Source organism: Lepidochelys olivacea (genome assembly GCF_965140295.1).
Source record: "Lepidochelys olivacea isolate rLepOli2 genome assembly, chromosome: 1".
NCBI classification, from domain to species: domain Eukaryota; kingdom Metazoa; phylum Chordata; order Testudines; family Cheloniidae; genus Lepidochelys; species Lepidochelys olivacea.
Genome location: NC_140411.1, coordinates 332,672,352 through 332,695,032, shown reverse-complemented (window position 1 = coordinate 332,695,032; position 22,681 = coordinate 332,672,352). Strand labels below are relative to the sequence as shown.

General features: G+C 44.3%; 1 protein-coding gene across 4 annotated transcripts in view; it reads right to left on the bottom strand.

Moving 5' to 3' along the window:
* CD36 (CD36 molecule (CD36 blood group)) overlaps window positions 1-16,228 on the bottom strand; it is a 67,303-nt gene extending 51,075 nt beyond the window's left edge. For 2 of the 4 annotated variants that reach the window (XM_084629643.1, XM_084629644.1), the window contains exon 1: window positions 1,036-1,194. The gene's annotated coding sequence lies outside the window, so the exon portion shown is untranslated. Of the gene's footprint in view, window positions 1-1,035; window positions 1,195-16,095 lie in introns of those variants that run through there. The other 2 variants (XM_084629640.1, XM_084629639.1) reach the window with 2 other exon arrangements.
* Window positions 16,229-22,681: the final 6,453 nt, after the last annotated feature.

Here is a 22,681-nt window from a genome sequence, read left to right as displayed (position 1 = left end):
GCTGTCTCATGAGAGATGGAAACATAAGAGCCCTTGTGGCCAAAGACAACCCCTTTTTCCACTTCCCCTTCACATAAAACACCAGCCTAGAGAAACCCTTTCCACACCAGCCCCTGCATCTGATCTCTTCCCCCAGTACAATAACTGAGCTCAGAAGCAATGTATCAGGTATATATTGGACTATCCAGGAGAACAGGTTTAACTGAGAAAAAAAACCTTGGTAATGATACTTAACACTTATGTGGTGCTTCATCTCCAAAGCTCTTTGCAAACAAAAACTAATCCTAACTAATCCTCACAACACTCACTGGAGCGAGGGGGGGAGATATCACTACTAAATCTCTACAGCTCCACAGGAATTCTTATAGCTATGTATAAAATACAGTGATAGGCCAAGGGTCCGCTAGGAGAATGTGGGCTCATGCACGTGGACCTAGAGGAGGGTTATACTTAGGGGCTGATCCAAAACCCACTCAGGCTAATGGAAGTCTTCAGTGGGCTTTGGATTGGGACCTTATTGGCTAGAAAAAGAAAATGTAGGCCAATATATCAGTGCTATCCATTCTGTCTGTCTCTTTTGGCCCAACTCACTGGCTAGGCCTCTCCACCACAAGCACTGAGCTTCTCCAACGTTCTGCCAGTCTCAGACTGGCACTCCAGGTCTAGGGCACCTGCCTCACTCCACTCCCCCAGGACCGTGATGGCGAGCAGACTGCGCAGACCCTAAACTACAAGCCTTTTGGCATTAGGATAAAACTTGCTCAGAGAGATAATCAAGCCCCAAGGCAGGGAGAGAACAGGGGAAATAAAACTGCTTCCCAGCTATACTAGGAAACTTCTCCTTCCCCAGGAGGTTCCCAGGAGCATGATGAGTTCCTCATCCCACTTCCTATGAGCTTTCCCCCTCATCGCTGACTTTTAGAGCTAGTCAGAAGATAGGGGCAAGGAAAGAGACAAAAAATATTCACGGAATTTGAGTTCCATTTGCCTAGAGATTTTCACTGGTGTTGAAATTCTCCAACCAGCTCTACTTACTTTGACGTTGTTCATTGTCTGGCCTCCTTGGGATCCTGTTGGTCAGCTCCCTGCCTGAGCCTCACCTGGTCTCCCAGTAGCTTCCTTCAGCTTCTTGCCATGCCTCTCTCTTCCTTCCCTGAAGCACGCCCGTTCACTCTCTTCCCACCCAACAGAGTCCTCCTGATTCCCAGCCTCCAGTCCCCCCAGTTCCCCTTCCCACGCTGAAATCCTCCTAGTCACTCCTTCATCCAATGTCTCCCCTTCCTACTGTTTCCCTCCCTCACCACCATATCCTGTAGCCTGTCCTCTCCTCCCCCCAGACCCGCAGCCTCATAGCTCTCCCCTCATTCACTCTGCTCCCTGTCCCAGTCACTGCCCTTCCCCCAAACATACATGCATATCTTCCTTCTTGCTCCACCCAGCCTTAACTCCCTTCCCTACTCCTTCTCCCTGTCTCTCAAACCCGGTTGTCTAACTCTTTCCCATTTCTAATATCTCTCCCCAACCCTGGTCTTACCTCCCTAACTCCCTAAGGAGAGGAGAGGCTGCTGCTGCTCCCCTATCCACTGATTTTGTTTTCTGCCCCGATGGTAGTTCAGCACGTCCTTGCAGTCAGCCTCACTGGAAAGACTGGGTTCGACTGTGAGAAAGATCTGCCCAGACAAGGAAGTCTGGATAGGCAAGGCAGAGAGTCAGTCACTTCCTGAAAAGAAAAGGAGTACTTGTGGCACCTTAGAGACTAACCAATTTATTTGAGCATAAGCAATAGCTTATTGCCAGCAGGAGAGTGGGGTGGGGGGAGGTATTTTTTCATGCTTTGTGTGTATAAAAGATCTTCTACACTTTCCACAGTATGCATCCGATGAAGTGAGCTGTAGCTCACGAAAGCTTATGCTCAAATAAATTGGTTAGTCTCTAAGGTGCCACAAGTACTCCTTTTCTTTTTGCGAATACAGACTAACATGGCTGTTACTCTGAAACCAGTCACTTCCTGGCCACTCACCTGCCAAGCTGCCAGGAGAGGGCAGACTTTAGTGGTTTATGGGATGGGGCACGGGGGGCGGGGGGGGAAGGAAGTGTGAAGTAGCTCAAGCTTCAGCAGATGTGGGAATAGCAATGAGGCAGAGATAAACACACAGGGGTCTTTTGCAGCCTTTGGAATGACCAAGACACTTCTATCCCCTCTGCCCTTGGCATAGCTGGAAGCATGACACCACCATCACCACCACCACCCCGCACCCCACCCCCTGTGTTTTCAATAGAAAAATTAACAAGGGTTTCTTTTAAGTTTAGCATTTAAAAATAATAAAGTGTATAGGGAAGAGCTCGCAGAATTATAAACAGCCCTTTCCAGACATGGACCGTGTGTGTCCTGCTTGTGATGCTACATTCATCACTCCCTGTAATTACGCCCATGCAACCAACACACGCCTCTCCTTTCTGTACAAATAAGCACTTAGGCTTTCAAGTGGGTATTGGAAAAGCTGCAGCAGGACAATCCCAAGCCACCTTGGGCAGGGACAACAGCAAGATCACATAGCACAGGGCAGCAACTGTACAAAAGCCAGTTCCCTACAGCTTCTGGCAACAGCTTCTTGTGCTGTGCATTCCAGTCTAATGTTGCCAGCTATATGCCAGTTTTTCTTTCACTGTAGTTCCCTTCAGCTGCCACATGCTAACACAAAGTTCCTCGCCACTCTCTCCAGCATTGCAGCCAGACTGTCTGCCTTCTCCCACAGGATGCCTGAGCATCAGGTTTGAAATATCTGGAATTGAAGGTTCAGATTGTCAGCTCAGCCCTTCACCTCACAGAGAGACATTGCATACCATTCAATAGGGACGAATTTAAAATACTCCACAGGAGTAAACAATCAATTGCACACATACAAAATGGGAAATGACTGCCCTGGAACGAGTACTGCAGAAAGGAATGTGCGGCTTGTGGTGGATCACATGCTAAATAGGAGTCAGAGTAACGCTGTTGCAAAATAAGTGAACATCATTCTGGGATGTATTAGCAGGAGTGTTGTAAGCAAGACATGAGAAGTCATTCTCATGCATTCATTCTGCTCTACTCCAGCTGAGGCCTTATAAGTATTGTGTCCTGTTCTGTGAGGCACATTTTAGGAAAGATGTGGACACATTGGAGAAAGTCCAGAAGAGAGCAACAAAAATGATTAAAGGTCTAGAAAACATGATGTATGAGGGAAGATTGAAAAAATTGGGTTTGTTTAGTCTCCAGGAGAGAAGAATGAGGGAGGGACATGATAGCAGTTTTCAAGTACATACAAATTTGTTACAAGGAGGGGGGTGAAAATTGTTCTCCTTAACTTCCAAGGATAGGACAAGAAGCAATGGGCTTAAATTGCATTAAAGGAGGTTTAGGTTGGACATTAGGAGAAACTTCCTAACTGTCAGGGTAGTTAAGCACTGGAATAAATTGCCTAGAGAGGCTGTGGAATCTCCATCACTGGAGGTTTTTAAGAACAAGGTTAGACCAACACCTGCCAGGAACAGTCTAGTTATTACGCAGTCCTGCCTAGAGTACAGGTGGCTGGACTAGATGATCTATTGAGGTCCATTCCAGTCCTACACTTCTGTGATTCTGTGGTTGTACTTTAAGTGCATACGGTTTGTCTGATGAGTTCTTGAAAACACAAGTGTGCACAGACATGTGCAAAAGTGCATGCGCCCATCTGAGGATGCAAAAGTCTCATTTGCTCTGCATGGACATCTATTTATCCCTGGCCTGCCAGAATTTCATGTCTCAAGATATATATACACATACCTAAAAGTCTTCTTAGAACTAGATGGGTACAAACGTGCTGGAGATGATTTAATTGAGGATTGGTCCTGCTTTGAGCAGGGGGTTGGACTAGATGACCTCCTGAGGTCCCTTCCAACCCTGATATTCTATGATTCTTAGGAACATCCTTTTAAAGTTCTGCCACTTAATGGATGGAAGAGTTTGAGTGATATCCCTATCCCTGATGGAGACTAGTAAATGACTCCTGGAAGAGAGGCCTCCTCCATGAGGGTCATGAAATTACTACTAAAGAGCAAGTTGTTTGCCTCTAGAACGCTCCTTAAGATAGCACTAAGTGACAGATCATGGCTGATAGGAGGTTCAGACTTTTATCACCACCCACCTTCTGGTTACATATGTGGGTAGAGCTGAGAAAAATTTTTCAAGCAAGCTCTTTTCAGCAAGCAAAAATGTAGATTCTGGGACACCGAAACATTTTGTGAATTTGTGTCAATTTCACCAAGTTGTTTGGTTAAAACAAACAAACCAAAATTCCAGAAGTGTCAAATTGGTTCGACATTTTCAAAATAAAAATGTTTTGATCTTTCAGTTCAGAATTATTTTTGTTTTTAAATTTCCTTTAAAAATAGCAGTATATTAAAATGGTCAAAATTGGAATGAAACATTTCATTCTAGATAAAACAAAATGTTTAGTTCAACCAAAAATGAAGTTATTTTGACTTGACTTTTTTGATTTGCCAAAAATTTAAAACAAAACAAATTGTTAGGTTGACCCCAAACCACAATGTTTTAATTGCCAGAGAACCAAAAAAATCCATTATTTGCACAGGTCTACATATAGGCACCATGCTACAGTATATTTATGATTAATGAGCATGTTATAAACATTCCCAGTTAAGGGCACTTAATCTAAATGCATTGCCAAGTGATGCCGCCTCATGTATTGGTCCCGTTTATGATGAAGATTTGTGTTTAAGGTAAAATAAACAGATGTTTTTGTGTATATTTTACTTTCCTGTGCCCAAGTCAAGAACAAAATAAAGTTTAGGGCTGTATTCTGCAAGGTACTGACACTCTGGCTTTAATCCAACCAAGCAAATAAGCAAATATGCAGATTCATGGATAGTCACAGACACAGTGCCTGTTCCAAAGTCATTTGAAGTCTCCTGTGGCCATGCTCATAGGCCAGCTATTTGTACCATGTTCATCTTCCATTGCACAAACACCCTAAGCACGCACAGCCACCCCCTTTAGAAACTCCTCCCTCCCTCTCTTGCATCCTGAAATACACACACACACACAGGGATTTGTGCCCACACAAGCTTTTGAAAATGTAGTCATGACTAGTGAGTCATAGGAAAGTCCTTAGCCTTTAGGTCTCATTTTCCTCCCTGTAAAATAGGGGGATTAGTATTTATCTATTTTTCCAGTTGTGATAGTGGTGAGAGACTTAATTTATGCTTGCATAGTACTTGGTAAATGTAAATAGCTAGATAAGTGATAACTATGGTATTTCTACTTAACCCTGCCCTTCTCAGGGTGAAAAAAGCCACTACCAGGCCTCTGTACCATTTAGATACTATTTTGATATCTTATGTGGGACTCTAGTTATGCATTGGCCATGTGATAGTCTTCTGCACAGGGGACAATTCCACCCTCCAGTGTGCAGACCCCATGCAATGTCATCTGCACCACTAAACTCCAGCTGGTTCAAACAAATGTGGGGTCATTTGAGAAAGTATTTGGTTGGACTCAAAAACCATTATATGGCTTGCCCCAAACTCCTGTGCCAAATCTGAGTTTGGGAGAGGGCTAGGTTAGTCTGTCCAGAGTTCTCTGTTTTGTAGAGGGAGTTGGTGAAGAGACACTTCCTTATTAAACAGAGAGAGTTAATCTCTGAAGAACCCCAGAAGGATCATGCTGTAGGGAAAGAAATCCAGTTTCTCCAGGGCACAGAACCCTCCATCAGCAAGGAACAGATTGTACTCCACACCAGAGACACTGGAGTATGATCAGCAAACAGGGCATTGATAGTGGTAGAACACAGCTGTGACAGGTTTGGCACCATTGCCTCACCTGGCCCTGGCTTAACACTCTGTAGTAAGGATTTATATAGGACCTGGCCCTTTGTATTGTGGAGAATTTCACCCTGAGAAGGTGTGAAGCCAGTTATAAGACTCAATGTTGACACTAAATAATCTCATTCAAATCTGCTGTTCAAAGAAGCGTGCTGCTTGCCTGGAGCTAGAATCCAGTATGTGACTGAGTGTTTGCTGAGATTGATCAAGACCTCAGACCACTACCCCTTCCTACTTCTCCACGTGGGCACCAATTATACTGCCAAGAATGATCTTGAGCGGATCACTGCAGACTACAGTGGCTCTGGGAAGAAGGATAAAGGAGTTTGACGCGCAAGTTGTGTTCTCATCCATCCTCCCTGTTGAAGGAAAAAGTGATCGTCGAATTGTGGAGGTGAATACGTGGTTATGCAGGTGGTGTCAGAGAGAGGGCTTTGGAGGTCAGCTCCCAGACTGCTACGCTGGGCATCACAAAATGGGGAAGAGATGGCCAGCCCTCTGTGGAGATAGAGGTGGTTAGGGACTATTTAGAAAAGCTGGACGTGCACAAGTCCATGGGGCCGGACGAGTTGCATCCGAGAGTGCTGAAGGAATTGGCGGCTGTGATTGCAGAGCCGTCTTTGACATGGAGACATGAGTCATCATCTGAGAAGCAAGCACTTGACTACCAAAGCAGACAGCCAAGATGAGGTCAAATGGAGATAGGAATTTTCCACTTTTTCATCCCTCATCCATGGTATCTTCTCACTTAGGCACCATCAGCAATCAGAGGATTCCAGCACTTGCAATACCAGCCTAAGGCACGGTAAGTAACTGAAAGAAGAGTGCAAGCAATTTCTTCTTCTTCTTCCCCTTATCCCATCAATCTTCATCCCATGTGACAATAGCTTTATCCCTCAATAGTTTCCACATTCCTGGACACTTCCCTTTTTATGTATTGAGACCAGAATAGACTTGCACCAGTCTTCAGGAATTCTTATTTTGCCATAAGCTTTAACCACTCTGCTCTCCCATTTTATGTCTCTCTCACCCAAGCCTTTCACCAGGTCCAACATCACTTTATCAGGTCCCGCTGCCTACCATTCTTCATTTCCTGGACTGCATTTCTCACCTCCTCCTCTGTTATGTCAGGCTCAGGCACCACATTGGTATCACATGTTGGCAACTCCACTTTTGCTTCATTTGAGAAACTCTCAAAATATTTTTCCACCTCTCCTTCACTTGTTTGGGCATTACTAGCCATCTCCCCTGATCATCTGTCATAAAAATAAAGGGAAGGGTAATCACCTTTAAAATCCCCCCTGGCCAGAGGAAAAATCCTTTCACCTGTAAAGGGTTAAGAAGCTAAAGGTCACCTTGCTGGCACCTGACCAAAATGACCAATGAGGAGACAAGATACTTTCAAAAGCTGGAGGGAGGGAGAAACAAAGATGTCTGTGTGATGCTTTTGCCGGGGACAGAACAGGAATGGAGTCTTAGAATTTAGTAAGTAATCTAGCTAGAGATGCGTTAGATTATGATTTCTTTAAATGGCTGAGAAAATAGCTGTGCTGAATAGAATGAATATTCCTGTCTGTGTGTCTTTTTTGTAACTTAAGGTTTTGCCTAGAGGGATTCTCTATGTTTTGAATCTAATTACCCTGTAAGGTATTTACCATCCTGATTTTACAGAGGTGCTTCTCTTTTACTTCTATTAAAAGTCTTCTTGTAAGAAAACTGAATGCTTTTTCATTGTTCTAAGATCCAAGGGTTTGGGTCTGTGGTCACTTATGCAAATTGGTGAGGATTTTTACCAAACCTTCCCCAGGAAGTGGGGTGCAAGGGTTGGGAGGATTTTGGGGGGAAAGACATTTCCAAACAACATTTTCTCAGGAACCCAGATAAAGTTTGATGGTGGAAGTCCAAGGGCGAAGGGTAAAATAGTTTGTACCTCAGGGAAATTTTAACCTAAGCTGGTAAAAGTAAGCTTAGGAGGTTTTTATGCAGGTCCCCACATCTGTACTCTAGAGTTCAGAGTGGGGAAGGAACCTTGACATCATCATTTACAAATAATGTTATAATACCATCCCCCTTTTCTTTGGGTCTTATTTTTGCAATGTTAGAGATCTTTTTTGCCATCCAGATTTGAGTCATTTATAGGCTTGGTGTACAAACCATCTAGGGCACTGTCTTTGGCCTTCCTCACTGCCTGCTTGGCAGCTCACTTGGTTTCTTTGAATTCCTTTTCATTTCCATTCAATGGATTCATTTCCTTTTTCTTTACACAGAATTTTCTTAGTTTAGATCACTATTTATATTCCATCAGACCACCTCCACTCCTCTCTGTCCTTTATTTTTTCCTATCTACATCATCCACAAACCTCTTCCATCACTGCAAACCATGTTCTTTTGAGGTGGTTCCACTTGTCTTCAGCTCATGCCAAATCTGTTTCCAGACATCTATTGGTACTGATTGCAAAAACATCTTTGCCACACTTCCCTCTAACTTTCTGTACTTTGATCTTGTTTCTTTTCAGCTGAGTTACCTCTTTGCTCAACACTCTGCAGCAATCTTTGCTGCAAGGCCTTTGGGTTACAGTACTACCAACTCTCTAGGTATCATTTTGCAGTCCATAATTTGACACCACTGAGATTTTATCACCCATATCATATCAATCTGGTTTTCTACCATTAATGTGCATAACTAAATGACTCTCCCTCTTTTGGAACTGTGTATTGGCTGTCATCTATTGGTTGGCAATACACAGGTTTAGAAGCACTTTCCCTTCCTAATTCATAGAGCCTAAACCTATTTCACACACCCTTCTGTTTTTGCCTTTGTGTGCAGTCAAGTCGCCCAGCACCAACAGCACCTCCTCAGGGGCTGTTGTGTCCATTAGTGCCTTCAGGTCTCGACGGAAACTCTCCTTCTCTGTTGACATGCATACACTGATATCAGAAACATGATACACTCTTTAACTTGCACTCATACAGCCATCAGTCTGTCATTTGCTCTCATAACTTCAAACACCGTCTTCCTCAGCTCTCCTCTCCGACTCCATCGTGACCCCTTTTGTCATCCATGTAGAAGAGTTTCCAATCTAAGCCCAACTCCTTTGCTGCATTCCCTGTCTATCATGTTTTCTGTAGACACAGAACATCAATACCTCTTGTTATTACCTTACCCGCTACTTCCATACATTTATAGATTCATAGATATTTAGGTCAGAAGGGACCATTATGATCATCTAGTCTGACCTCCTGCACAATGCAGGCCACAGAATTTCACCCACCACTCCTAAAAAAGACCTCACACCTATATCTGTGCTATTGAAGTCCTCAAATTGTAGTTTGAAGACCTCAAGGAGCAGAGAATCCTCCAGCAAGTGACCCGTGCCCCATGCTACAGAGGAAGGCGAAAAACCTCCAGGGCCTTCCAATCTGCCCTGAAGGAAAATTCCTTCCCGACCCCAAATATGACGATCAGCTAAACCCTGAGCATATGGGCAAGATTCATCAGCCAGATACTACAGAAAATTCTTTCCCGGGTAACTTGGATCTTACCCCATCTAAAAACCCATCACAGGCCATTGGGCCTATTTACCATGAATATTTAATTACCAAAACCATGTTATCCCATCATACCATCTCCTCCATAAACTTATCGAGTTTAATCTTAAAGCAAGATAGATCTTTTGCCCCCACTACTTCCCTCGGAAGGCTATTCCAAAACTTCACTCCTCTGATGGTTAGAAACCTTCGTCTAATTTCTAATCTAAATTTCCTAGTGGCCAGTTTATATCCATTTGTTCTTGTGTCCACATTGGTACTGAGTTTAAATAATTCCTCTCCCTCTCTGGTATTTATCCCTCTGATATATTTATAGAGAGCAATCATATCTCCCCTCAACCTTCTTTTAGTTAGGCTAAACAAGCCAAGCTCCCTGAGTCTCCTTTCATAAGACAAGTTTTCCATTCCTCGGATCATCCTAGTAGCCCTTCTCTGTACCTGTTCCAGTTTGAATTCATCCTTCTTAAACATGGGAGACCAGAACTGCACACAGTATTCCAGGTGAGGTCTCACCAGTGCCTTATATAACGGTACTAAAACCTCCTTATCCCTACTGGAAATACCTCTCCTGATGCATCCCAAGACGACATTAGCTTTTTTCACAGCCATATCACATTGGCAGCTCATAGTCATCCTATGATCAACCAATACTCCAAGGTCCTTTTCCCCCTCCGTTACTTCTAGTTGATGCGTCCCTAGCTTATAACTAAAATTCTTGTTATTAATCCGTAAATGCATGACCTTACACTTCTCACTATTAAATTTCATCCTATTCCTATTACTCCAGTTTACAAGGTCATCCAGATCCTCCTGTAGGGTATCCCTGTCCTTAGCAATACCTCCCAGCTTTGTATCATCTGCAAACTTTATTAGCACACTCCCACTTTTTGTGCCCAGGTCAGTAATAAAAAGATTAAATAAGATTGGTCCCAAAACTGATCCTTGAGGAACTCCACTGGTAACCTCCCTCCAACTTGACAGTTCACCTTTCAGTAGGACCCGTTGTAGTCTCCCCTTTAACCAATTCCCTATCCACCTTTCAATTTTCCTATTGATGCCCATCTTATCCAATTTAACTAATAATTCCCCATGTGGCACAGTATCAAACGCCTTACTAAAATCTAAGTAAATTAGATCCACTGCGTTTCCTTTATCTAAAAAAATCTGTTACTCTCTCAAAGAAGGAGATCAGGTTGGTTTGGCACGATCTACCTTTTGTAAAACCATGTTGTATTTTGTCCCATTTACCATTGACTTCAATGTCCTTAACTACCTTCTCCTTCAAAATTTTTTCCAAGACCTTGCATACTACAGATGTCAAACTAACAGGCCTATAATTACTTGGATCACTTTTTTTCCCTTTCTTAAAAATAGGAACTATGTTAGCAATTCTCCAATCATATGGTACAACCCCTGAGTTTACAGATTCATTAAAAATTCTTGCTAATGGGCTTGCAATTTCTTGTGCCAATTCTTTTAATATTCTTGGATGAAGATTATCTGGGCCCCCCGATTTAGTCCCATTAAGCTGCTTGAGTTTCGCTTCTACCTCAGATATGGTGATGTCTACCTCCATATCCTCATTCCCATTTATCATGCTACCATTATCCCTAAGATCCTCTTTAGTCTTATTAAAGACTGAGGCAAAGTATTTGTTTAGATATTGGGCCATGCCTAGATTATCCTTGACCTCCACTCCATCCTCAGTTTTTAGCGGTCCCACTTCTTCTTTCTTTGTTTTCTTCCTATTTATATGACTATAGAACCTTTTACTATTGGTTTTAATTCCCTTTGCAAGGTCCAACTCTACTTGACTTTTAGCCTGTCTCACTTTATCCCTACATATTCTGACCTCAATAAGGTAGCTTTCCTTACTGATCCCTCCCTTCTTCCACTCCCTATATGCTTTCTGCTTTTTCTTAATTACCTCTCTAAGATGCTTGCTCATCCAGCTTGGTCTACAACTCCTGCCTATGAATTTTTTCCCCTTTCTTGGGATGCAGGCTTCTGATAGCTTCTGCAGCTTTAATTTAAAATAATCCCAGGCCTCCTCTACCTTTAAACCCATAAATTCTTCAGTCCAATCCACTTCCCTAACTAATTTCCTTAATTTTTGAAAGTCAGCCCTTTTGAAATCAAAAACCCTAGTTGCAGATTTATTTTTGTTAATCCTTCCATTCAATTTGAACTGAATTAGCTCATGATCACTTGAGCCAAGATTATCCCCTACAACCATTTCCTCTATGAGGTCCTCATTACTCACCAAGACCAAATCTAAAATGGCATCCCCTCTAGTCGGTTCAGCAACTACTTGCTGAAGGAATCCATCAGCTATTGCATCTAGGAAAATCTGAGCCCTATTATTATTACTAGCACTCGTCCTCCAGTCTATATCTGGGAAGTTAAAGTCTCCCATGATCACACAGTTTCCATTAGTATTTACTTTATTAAAAACATTAAAAAGGGCTCTATCCATATCCAAATTAGATCCCGGCGGTCTATAGCACACCCCAAGCACTATCCCAGGGGAGGCTCTAATAGTTTTCTTCCCCAATTTAATTGTTGCCCAGACAGACTCAGTCATATCCATTTCATCGCTTCTTATTTCTTTACATTCTATCTCATCATTGATATACAGTGCTACTCCACCACCTTTACCTTTATTTCGGTCTTTCCTAAACAGCACATACCCTTCAATACCTGTAGCCCAGTCATGACTATTATTCCACCAGGTCTCTGTTATACCTATAATATCTGGTTTCACTTCCTGCACCAGTAACTCTAGTTCCTCCATTTTGTTACCTAGGCTCCTTGCATTAGTGTACAAACATCTTAATTTTTGCTGTTTGGCCTCACTCACATTCTGTACCCTATTAGGCACGGTTATTTTACTACCAGTATAACCTATTAGACTTGTATCTACACTGCCCTTCCTCCTACCTACAGCTGTATCCACTCTTACTCCATTTTCTTTCCACTCTATGCTAAATTCTGGCGTGGAGATTACCTGGACATCTCCCAACCATCTCCCCCAAATTCCTAGTTTAAAGCTCTCTTAATCAGTTGTGCCAGCCTCCATCCTAGAAGTCTATTTCCTTCCCTACTCAGATGAAGTCCATCCCGAGAGAACTGTCCTCTATCCATGAATGCCTCCCAATGGCCATACATCCCAAAGCCCTCCTTATAGCACCACTGCCTAAGCCATCTATTGATAGTCATAATCTTGTCACACCTTTGTTGCCCTTCTCTAGGAACAGGCAGAATCCCACTAAAGATCACCTGAGCCTCAATTTCCTTAAGCGTCCTCCCCAGCCTAGCATAGTCTCCCTTAATACTTTCCAGCGAGAATCTAGCCATATCATTTGTTCCCACATGAAGGATAATTAGGGGATTCTTTCCCGCTCCCTTTAGAATCCTTTTCAACCTCAGGTCTACATCCCGTATCTTAGCACCTGGAAGACAGCACACCCTCCTATTTTCTGGATCAGCTCTGGTTACAGGCCTATCTATTCTTCTCAGTAAAGAGTCCCCAATCACATAGACCTGCCTTTTCCTAGTGACGGTGCTATTCTCCAGTCTATCCCCTGTTCCCTCTGGCTGCAAGTTTTTTCCATTCCCATTCTCCCTTGTAATCCTTTTTAACCCATCCTGTATCCTCCTGGGGCTCATATTTGGTGTAATCTCCATTAACTCTTCCCCTTTTCCTATAGGACTAACCGCTCTTCTCTTCTTCCTTGCCCTGTCACCTTCAGTGACTACCTGCTGAGCCCCTTCTTCATTTTCCAACTCTGCAAACCTATTCTGAAGCTCTATTTCTCCTTCACTAGCCCGTCTTTTCCTCTGCCTAGTTCTTTTAGTCACATGCTTCCACTGACCACTTTCCTCACCCAGTCTCCCCTCAGAATTCCCTAGTCCTGCTTCCATCTGCAAGTCTGAGCTTTTCCCTTCAGATACCTCATGTCTTTGCTCCATAATCTGCTCAAACCCCTTCCTAAACTCTACCAGACTTTCCACCTGCATCTCCAAACCTCTGATCTTTTCCTCCATCAGCTCTATCAGACGGCATTTCATGCAGACAAAACTCTTACCAGGTGCCCCCTCCAGGATCATGTACATACCACAGCTTCCACATCCAGTCATCTTCATTGTGTCATCTGCTACATGGGTCACTCCCACTGCCACCTCTGAATCTGTCATAGCCTTCCCACCTAAATCCTGTTAATCTGGGAAACACAAACCACACCAAAACACCACCACCCACAGCAAAACCAAACCCCACACAAGCACCACAAGACAAACTCCCACACAAACTCCCCTGTTTACAGCTGTTTGCTAGCTCCTGTGCCACTGCCTGACTGGCTGCTACCTTTATAGGACCCCTAGTCAGTGAAGCCCCGCCCCCTAATCAGGGCTCAGCTTCTCTCCCAGCACAAAGCCCCTACAAGCCTCTACACATACAGATACTACCAATACAAAACCAAACAAACGCAAATACCTTCTCCTCCAACAGAACTCCCACTCAAACTCCCCTGTTTACAGCTCTGTTTGCTAGCTCCTGTGCCGCTGCAGCTGTCTGTGATCTAAGCCCAACTCCTTTGCTGCATTCCCTGTCTATCATGTTTTCTGTAGACACAGAACATCAATACCTCTTGTTATTACCTTACCCTCTACTTCCATACATTTACCTGTCAAATTGGATATATTTAGTGTTGCTACTTTTCTGATAAACAATTTAACTTGGTTAATCCAACTGAGAATAGCTTAAAAAAAAAAGGTTGAATCCTACAGTTGAAGAGAAACTTCTAAGCACACTAGCTGAAAAATGATCCAACTCGGTATTGTTTGCTGCTGCATGAGAAAAGCAAACTTAAATAGCTATATAACTGATTGTTGAAAGTGTTTACTAACTTTTAAGTTCAGCACATTTCTACACATGGATACAATTTACATTTACTTGATTATTTAACTGGCCATGGCTGTCTGGGAAGGATAGTTTTGCATCCATGATGATGAAGCCATGTATGCATATTTGTACTGCTGGCACTCCAGCAGGGACTGGAGGGGGGCCTGGAGGGTTGGTAGCAAATAGGGCTTTTGGTTTCTGTTTAGATTTTCTGACATTTTGTTTACTCCTTTAATAAAAACCACCACGCAGCCAGAGCTTTCAGAGGTTTGTTTCTTCATGGAGAGCAGAAGCAATCCGAGTTGCCACAAAGCTCTGTTTTCCGATACTTTGTTAAATATTTATTTAGTGCAAATCATGCTTATCTTAACCAAAGTGTTCAGACATTTGTTACTGGATTCTAGTGTTGCCATTTATCCTCTTTCCAATGGCATCTAAAGAACCTGGATCGTCACCAAGTTATAAACTCTAACAGATGAATTCAACTAACAGTATAGCTCCTGTGCTGACCACAGCTCTCACTTGGGTTCCTTTCCTTCCTCTCTTCTTGTCCTTCCAGACAACCACCAACTCAATCCTTCCCCAAACCTACTATATTGGAGAGCTGTTCTTGCTTACCCTGTTAAAGAAACAAGGCAAGAACTTAGTAATAATGCAATTGATGAAATTATAAAATAGAACCCTTGAGTTTGTTGGTTCTTTTGTTCTCTGTCTCTCTATAATAACTAGCTGAAAGACCACTTTCCTCCTTTTTTTCTTATGCTCAGTCATAACATTTAAGATCATCAGGGCTACTTTTGTTAATGGACCTTCAGTCTGAACGTGTAGAGGCAGAGTGTTCTTACTGATGTGCTACTCAGCTCTGGAATTCATTGCCCTAGTCGGAGCAAGAAAACAAATGCTGAGGTTGCTGATTTGGGTCCTGCAAAGTCATAGCTATGAGTCCCTTTGAATTAGGGGAACTGGGAGTGCAAAGGAGAACTGCTGTTTTTTAGTTTTGTTTTTTAAAGTAAGGCCAATAGTTTCACATTAGGTTGCCTTAAGTTGGATACCAGGGTTTGTACTCCAGCAACTAAGCAAGTGAGGTTATTTTCAGAGGTGCTGAATAGCTGAAGTTTCTACGGACGATGGTGAAAGTTCTGAATGCTCCCTGAAAGTCAAGCCCTTATTTAGGTGTCTAAACATGGATTTAGGTGCCTAACCATAGAAAATCCAGTTTGAAAACTTAACCCACAAGCCCCTTTTTAATATAAAGCAAAACCAAGAAGTCCTGAAATCCAATCTCCTTTGGAGAAAGGTGGCTGGTACCTTTGGCCTCCACTCAGTCACCTGCACAGGATGTTTTCTTTTTCCTCCCCCCTCCCTAGCATAGGAAGGGTGTGTGAAAGAAAGAGAGAGAGAGAGAGAGAAAATGAGGGATGACAAAGGAGAATAGCCCCAGAGTTTGGAGGGGTGAAGAGGAGGTAATCCAAGCAGGAAGGGAGAACAGAGAGGGGGAACAGTCCCAGCAAGCAGAGGAGAGATGAGAAAGTGAGTGTGAAGAGTGGAACCCCAGCATGAGTAGGGCAAACTGCTCCAAGCAGGTTGTGGCTGAGAGCAGAGGGAAAAAACACTGAGGGTGAACGGTGGGACACATTGCAGGAAGGATGGCAGGTGTACAGCACTGGGGTTAGGGGAACAGTGGGAAACACGGCATGAAGGATAGCAGGGAGGGCTGCACAGTGCAGGATAAGGAGGCAGGAATGAAAGTGGGTGAGAGCAAGGGAAACACGTTCTCTTACCCAGCTTCAGGCATTTCACTGGTGAATCTGAGCAGTGGATCTCAGAGCCCTCTGGGTATCCATAGGTTCCATATAGATTTTAGTTTAAAAAGCTTCCTTTGGAGATCTGGGCTCTCCAGAGAGCCATGCACGGTACTTACAAACATGCCCAGGAAAAGTCTTATCAGGCTTCCTTCCTGATTCTCTCCAGCCCTGCAGTCTGACCCTGTGCCGTATCTCGGTGCTGCTCCCCCAATGGGTGTGTTGTTTACCGTCTAAGCAGGCAGTCAGCATTTACAATCTTTGGGATCCATAAAAGGAGGAGCGGCAGCTCAGTTTCTCTCTCTCATTGACAAGGTACAGGAAGACAGGGCCTATAGGAAGCACGGGGGGGAAGGAGGACAGTTCCCCCCTTGCCTGACCTAAATGGTGCCCATGGTCTAGGCTTTACTGCAATATAACAGTGTTTAAAAATGAACAACTGAATCCTCTTCGTAAGAGTCCACAAGGACATTGTAGGGCAAAGTCAATCCTTACTCAATGGGAGTTTCTCTGAGAAAGGACATCAGAAAAGCGGAGCAAGGACTTCAGGAATTGGAACACAGTATGTAAACAATTGTGTCTCAGTTTCCCATCTGTAAACAAGGGAAAGTAGTAATCTCTTTCTTCCACCCTTTGTCTACGTTGTATGACTGGTAGCTTTCTGGGGCAGGGATTAGCTTTCACCCATTTGTACAATGCCTAGTACAATGGGGCTGTGATGTCAGCAGGGGCTGCTAGGCATTAATGCAATGCAAATAGTCGAATAAAAATTCACTGATTACACAGACATTTGCTAACTGTGAGTGCTACTGAAACAATTCCATACATGGACAACGGAGTGAACTGATAACTACTGAGTGTTACCTTTATGCAAGGGTTGCAGAGAAATACAGCCTGGCGTAGGCCACCCTCTGCCAGATTTCAGTGTTAAGCAAAGGACAGGAAGCCACAGTCTCTGAAGTTTAGGTCTAGCTGTTCTGCAACCAAGGAAGGTGGCCGATGACAGCTCACAACTGACTCTGAAGCACAGAGACTCCATCATGACAACTCAGAGGAGGAGGAAACACTAGTGATGATTAAAATGAGAAACCACAACAATGCAAAACGAGGTAATAGCCAAACAAGGCTCCCTAAACTGCTAGAAACAGCATATGGCATGAGCAGGCAGCATGCGGATACCATGGTGATGAGAATGAGAAAGCAAGAGAGAGGGAGGGTTGGTCAAGGGATTGAGCTCACATCTGATAAACAGGGAGAGGAACTCAATTTATGTGTTTGTAGCTGTAGTCCAACAGAGACCTTTTTAACATCATGGTCATGCAGCAAAACCCACTTCATTTCCTGGCTGTTTGGGGAAGGGTTTGGCTGAAGGAGAGTGTGACGACATACAAGGATTTGGTAGGGTTGGCTTCATGGATCGATGTTATTGTCAGTCCAGTATGTAATTATTTATTTGTATTGGGGTGATTATTCTTATGGGGAAAACCCCTGGAGATAGGATTAGATATATTTAAACTAACTGAAAGGAAGGCTTCACAGTGAGTCTGGTAGTCAACTTTGCTGAAACTTAAGATGCTTCCAACTAGTGACACATTTATCTAGATTTATAGGTTTGGAGAACAAGCTCACGTAGGCCACTTTAATGAAGTCTTTGTACATTCCATTGTTGCCAAGATTGTAAATATATGCCCCCAATAGCTTCCCTTTTTGCCAGCTTCACTGTACCAAACAACTTGCCCTTCTCTACCCCAAGATCTCCTCCTCTTCTTCCTCAGATAACTTATTTTGCCACCTTCTCTATTAGCTCCTTCTCTGCCCCCAAGAACTATTCCCCTCTCTGCTTTCAACTTTCTCTACCCACCCCCAGTCATTCCCTTGTTTTGAATATGTAAAGGGTTAAGTGTAAAGGGGAAGGACCAAGCTTCACCCTCATGGCTGCTACCCCGACCACCTCCTGGGACCCTGGGATTCAGCATGACACAATTGTGCCTTCGTCATCCTGATCCTGAGAGATGTTCTGACTGAACCAGGGCAAAGTGAGGGATGCAGATGATGTCACCACCTCCAGTGGCTCAGGCTGACTCCTGAACACCACCTGGCATGTAAGACCCTGTCACATCTTCTCCCCCCGCTCCCAGTGTGTCCTTTCTCTTCCCCCCATCTTATTTCTATTCTTTCCTATCCCTTTCTTTTTGCCTTCTGTCTAATAAAAGTCTGGCTTAGCCAGCCAAGACTATATTTTGCAATCCTGCTGTAAGCCTATGACCAGAGAGGCAGCTAAAAGCAATAGCCCAAACAGCCTTGGTATAAATTTGCCAGGTCTTGGTGTGGCTGACAAGATGATATGCTGTGCTTGTGTTTTTCCAACAGTGAGGCTGCAAGTGAAAGTCAACACCAGAGACTTAAGCTTCATTTTCTATCTTTGCTATTCTTATCTTTCCCCTTTTGTGTGTGCTTGTCTTCTTTTGCTTTCTAGGACACAGGACTGAACTAAGCTCCATTTATTTTCAAGACCCAAGCAAGGCATAAGCTTTGTAGTGAGGGGGTGAATTTCACCCAAAATGTGGTGGATCCAAATTAATGAAGGCTATAACTGAGTTAAAAAAAGAACTAGATAAGTTCATGGAGGATAGGTCCATCAATGGCTATTAGCCAGGAGGGGCAGGGATGGTGTCCCTAGCCTCCGTTCGCCAGAAGCTGGAAATAGGCAACAGGAGATGGATCACTCGACGATAACCTGTTCTGTTCATTCCCTCTGAAGCACCTGGCACTGACCACTATTGGAAGACAGGATACTAGGATAGATGGACATTGGTCTCATCCAATATGGCCGTTCTTATGTTATGTTCTTAACCTTATGATATCACCAAGAGAAGTCCATATATATGAGAGGCAGACTGTGGGTCCAGCATTATGGGGAGTTAGTGGTCTCGATAGGCAAACTTTGAGCACAGCCCTTAGAGGGCCATTGTTACAGGGCTGCTGAAGAGAAAAGGAGAGGCCACATTCTGATATCGCAGGACCTGATCAGAAAGTACAAAGAGAGTATATTTGGGCAATTGGAGACCGTGTCAAAAGCTTTGCTAAAGTCGAGGAATAACATGTCCACTGCTTTCCCTTCATCCACAGAACCAGTTATCTCATCATAGAAGGCATTTAGATTAGTCAGGCATGACTTGCCCTTGGTAAATCCTTGCTGACTGTTCCTGATCACTTTCCTCTCCTCTAAGTGCTTCAGAATTGATTCCTTGAGGACATGCTCCATGATTTTTCTGGGAACTGAGGAGAGGCTGACCGGCCTGTAGTTCCCACGATCCTCCTTCTTCCCTTTTTTAAAGATGGGCACTACATTAGCCTTTTTCCAGTCTTCCGGGACTTCCCCCGATTGCCATGAGTTTTCAAAGATAATGGCCAATGGCTCTGCAATCACATACACCAATTCCTTTAGCACTCTCGGATGCAACACAACCGGCCCCATGGACTTGTGCACATCCAGTTTTTCTAAATAGTCCCGAATCACTTCTTCCTTCACAGAGGGCTGGCCACCTCCTCCCCATGCTGTGCTGCCCAGTGCAGTAGTCTGGGAGCTGACCTTGTTCGTGAAGACAGAGGCAAAAAAAGCATTGAGTACATTAGCTTTTTCCACATCCTCTGTCACTAGGTTACCTCCCTCATTCAGTAAGGGGCCCACACTTTCCTTGGCTTTCTTCTTATTGCCAACATACCTGAAGAAACCCTTCTTGTTACTCTTAACATCCCTCGCTAGCTGCAACTCCAGGTGTGATTTAGCCTTCCTGATTTCATTCCTACATGCCTGAACAATATTTATATACTCATCCCTGGTCATTTGTCCAATCTTCCATTTCTTGTAAGCCTCTTTTTTGTGTTTAAGATCAGCAAGAATTTCACTGTTAAGCCAAGCTGGTCGCCTGCCATATTTACAATTCTTTCTACACGTCAGGATGGTTTGTCCCTGTAACCTCAATAAGGATTCTTTAAAATACAGCCAGCTCTCCTGGACTCCTTTCCCCCTCATGTTATTCGCCCAGGGGATCTTGCCCATCAGTTCCCTGAGGGAGTCAAAGTCTGCTTTTCTGAAGTCCAGGGTCCGTATTCTGCTGCTTTCCTTTCTTCCTTGTGTCAGGATCCTGAACTTGACCATCTCATGGTCACTGCCTCCCAGGTTCCCATCCACTTTTGCTTCCCCTACTAATTCTTCCTGGTTTGTGAGCAGCAGGTCAAGAAGAGCTCCGCGCCTACTTGGTTCCTCCAGCACTTGCACTAGGAAATTGTCCCCTACAGTTTCCAAAAACTTCCTGGATTGTCTGTGCACCGCTGTATTGCTCTCCCAGCAGGTATTAGGATGATTGAAGTCGCCCATGAGAACCAGGGCGTGCCATCTAGTAGCTTCTGCGACTTGCCGGAAGAAAGCCTCGTCCACCTCATCCCCCTGGTCCGGTGGTCTATAGCAGACTCCCACCACAACATCACCCTTGTTGCTCACGCTTCTAAACTTAATCCAGAGACTCTCAAGTTTTTCTGCAGTTTCATACTTGAGCTCTGAGCAGTCATACTGCTCCCTTACATACAGTGCAACTCCCCGACCTTCTCTGGCCTCCCTGTCCTTCCTGAACAGTTTATACCCATCCATGACAGTACTCCAGTCATGCGAGTTATCTCACCAAGTCTCTGTTATTCCAATCACATCACAATTCTCTGACTTTGCCAGGACCTCCCGTTCTCCCTGCTTGTTTCCCAGGCTTTGTGCATTTGTATATAGGCACTTGAGATAACCCGCTGATCGCCCCTCATTCTCAGTATGAGGCAGGAGCCCTCCCCTCTCACACGCTCCTGCTCGTGCTTCCTCCTGGTATCCTGCTTCCCCACTTACCTCAGGGCTTTGGTCTCCTTCCCCCAGTGAACCTAGTTTAAAGCCCTCCTCACTAGGTTAGCCAGCCTGCTCGCAAAGATGCTCTTCCCTCTCCTCTTCGTTTAGTGGAGCCCGTCTCTGCCTAGCACTCCTCCTTTTTGGAACACCATCCCACAGTCGAAGAATCCAAAGCCTTCTCTCCAACACTACCTGCGTAGCCATTCATTCGACGGTCCCTACCCCGGCCTTTTCCTTCCACGGGGAGGATGGACGAGAACACCACTTGCGCCTCATACTCCTTTATCCTCCTTCCCAGAGCCACGTAGTCTGCAGTGATCCGCTCAAGGTCATTCTTGGCAGTATCATTGGTGCCCACGTGGAAAAGCAGGAAGGGGTAGCAATCCGAGGGCTTGATGAGTCTCAGCAGACTCTCCATCACATCGCGAATCTTAGCCCCTGGCAAGCAGCAGACTTCTCTGTTTTCCCGGTCAGGGCAGCAGATAGATGACTCAGTCCCCCTGAGGAGAGAGTCCCCGACCACCACCACCCGCCTCCTTCTCTTGGGAGTGGGGTCGTGGAACCCCCAACCTTAGGACAGTGCATCTCATGCCTTTCAACTGGTGGAGTCTCCTTCTGCTCCCTTCCGCCAGACGTACAATCTGGGCCACTCCCCGCAATGGTACCTGTGGAGAGAACATGAAAACAGTTACTTACCTGTATCTGCGTTGCTGGTACATGGACGTTCCCCCTTCTTCTCTGGAGGTCACATGTTGCCAAATTTCTTCACCGTCCTCCTGTCCCCGCTGCGCAGCCTGCTCTGAATCTTCAGAACCTTGTTCGACTGCTTGTGCAGGGAAAGCCCCTGGCAGGCTGCCAGGGGCTTTCCCTGCACAAGCGGCGGAACAAGTTTGGGAACCACTGCTCTAATTCAATGATTATATGAAAGTCTGGCCAGCACAAGTTTATTTATCAGCACGCTTTCAATATAAATAACAATCAAGTGATATTTTGGTGGAGGGAATTTGTGTGTGTCTCCAAGTCTGTGTGTACCATTCCGAAGAACCATGGTCTAGTGACTAAGAGCTTGTTCCTATACCATTAACATAAGAATGGCCATATTGGGTCAAGCCAATGGTCCATCTAGCCCAGTATCCTGTGGTCCAACAGTGGCCAGTGACAGATGCTTCAGAGGGAATGAACAGAATAGAACAATTATCAAGTGATCCATCCCCTGTCATCCAGTCCCAGCTTCTGGCAGTCAGAGGTTTAGGGACACCCGGAGGATGGGGTTGCATTCTTGACCATCTTGGTTAATAGCCATTGATGGACCTGTCCTCCATGAATTTATCTAATTATTGATTACTATTTAATGTATACTATTAAATTGATTAAATTAATCAACATCAGTAGGAATTTTTCCATTGACTTGAATAGAAGTAGGAACAAACTTAAGGCACAAGTCAAGGAGCTGGGAAATCTAGTTTCAGCCATTGACTTTGCCACAGACCTGCTGCTTGACCTTGGGCAAATGACCTACCTATGATGATATCTCTACACAGGAAATGAAGGTGTCATTTTTAGCATGGGGATTTCTTCTGATACACTGATGCAGATATCATGACTGGTAAACAGTGGGAAGTGGAGCCAAGACTTCTCCCATCTGCACAAAAGGGGAAGTAGCAGCTCCGGATGTTT